The sequence below is a fragment of the Saccopteryx bilineata genome, chromosome 5 (assembly GCF_036850765.1).
Source record: "Saccopteryx bilineata isolate mSacBil1 chromosome 5, mSacBil1_pri_phased_curated, whole genome shotgun sequence".
Taxonomy (NCBI): Eukaryota; Metazoa; Chordata; class Mammalia; order Chiroptera; family Emballonuridae; genus Saccopteryx; species Saccopteryx bilineata.
Window position 1 is genome coordinate 256227890 of NC_089494.1, and position 1340 is coordinate 256229229.

Genomic DNA, 1340 nt, shown 5'->3' on the forward strand with positions numbered 1-1340 from the left:
TGTACTGATAATCTCCCATCTGCTTTTGTCTCCCATCTCATTCTCTTGGACTTCATGGTTTTTATGCTTTAACTTGTGTCCCTTTACTGTGACTTGAATGCAATTTGGGGAAGAAACGGTGTAAATTCGATTTGTCACATTAAGTCAAAACTTCCCTCGGCATCACTGTTAATGGTCTCATGATGCTTATTAATGATACACATTATGTTTACACAACCACTATCCAGTTGTTGGACAGTTAAGCGGCTGCCCGTTTTTTCCACCACCGCTAAAAACACCACAACAGTGAATTTCTTTGTGCATCAAGCAGTTTCTACCTTTGAGATTACTATGCTTAAGAAAGATTTCTGGAAATACAATTAATAACAAATTTCAAAGCTCCTTCACAATTCCTTTGCAAAATATAAATAGTTTTTATCAGTCAACAGACTCATCACCATGAACACGAGAGCATCCGCCCAGCGTGGCCTTGCAAACTGTCCCTTGTGTTTAAAATCAAGACCACATGAGAATAGGGAGGTGGGTTTATATAAACGTGTGTGTGCGTGTGTGTGTGTGTGTGTGTGTATACTTTGAAAGCAAGTCTTTGCTCCACAGAAAAAATCAAAGTGGAATCCTGAAGGGGAACAGCAGAAGAATTATGGCTCAGTCAGGATGCCTTCCGGGAGTGCTGTGAAATCAACAACACACAGAAAACAGAAGCTGTTCTGAAAAGAAACCTGAGCAGGGCTTCTAGTTTTGCTTTATTTCTTTATTCCTTAATCAGGGGTAAAGCACTAATTCTTGAGACGCCCTTTAGGAACTTAGATGCGCTGCTTGAAGGTCTATTATAGGGTTCCCTGAGTTTTGAAGGCGTGTCCAGGGAAGCCTGAAACAACTGAACCAAACATCCCAAGAGAGCTGGGCAGATCAGCAAGATGATGGGCTTAGGAGACGGAGAGATGTGAATATGTAAATGTGGGACACTGCGTCCCACCTCTGACCCTGGGGCTCGGTTTCCTCATCTGTGCAATGGGAATACTGATGCCCTCCCGGCAGCATTGTGCTGAGGCAGAGAGTGTCTGTCGGTGGAGGCTTCGTGCTCCGATTGCACTCCTGAAGCTGAGTGACTGCCTGGCAGTCCGACTGCCTCCCCCCCCCCTCCCCCCCCCCCGCCCAGGATGCTCAGACTGGCGGAGAAGGAAAGCCGAAGGCCCCACGCGCCGTTCTTTCACATCAGTGTCAGAAAAATGAGTGTGATCGATTGACCCCATGATTTCTTTGATTTCTAAATCTCTCTGACTATCATAAGCTAACATCTTAAAGGGTGTGTGTGTTCTCCCCCTTCTCCTGCTAACAAA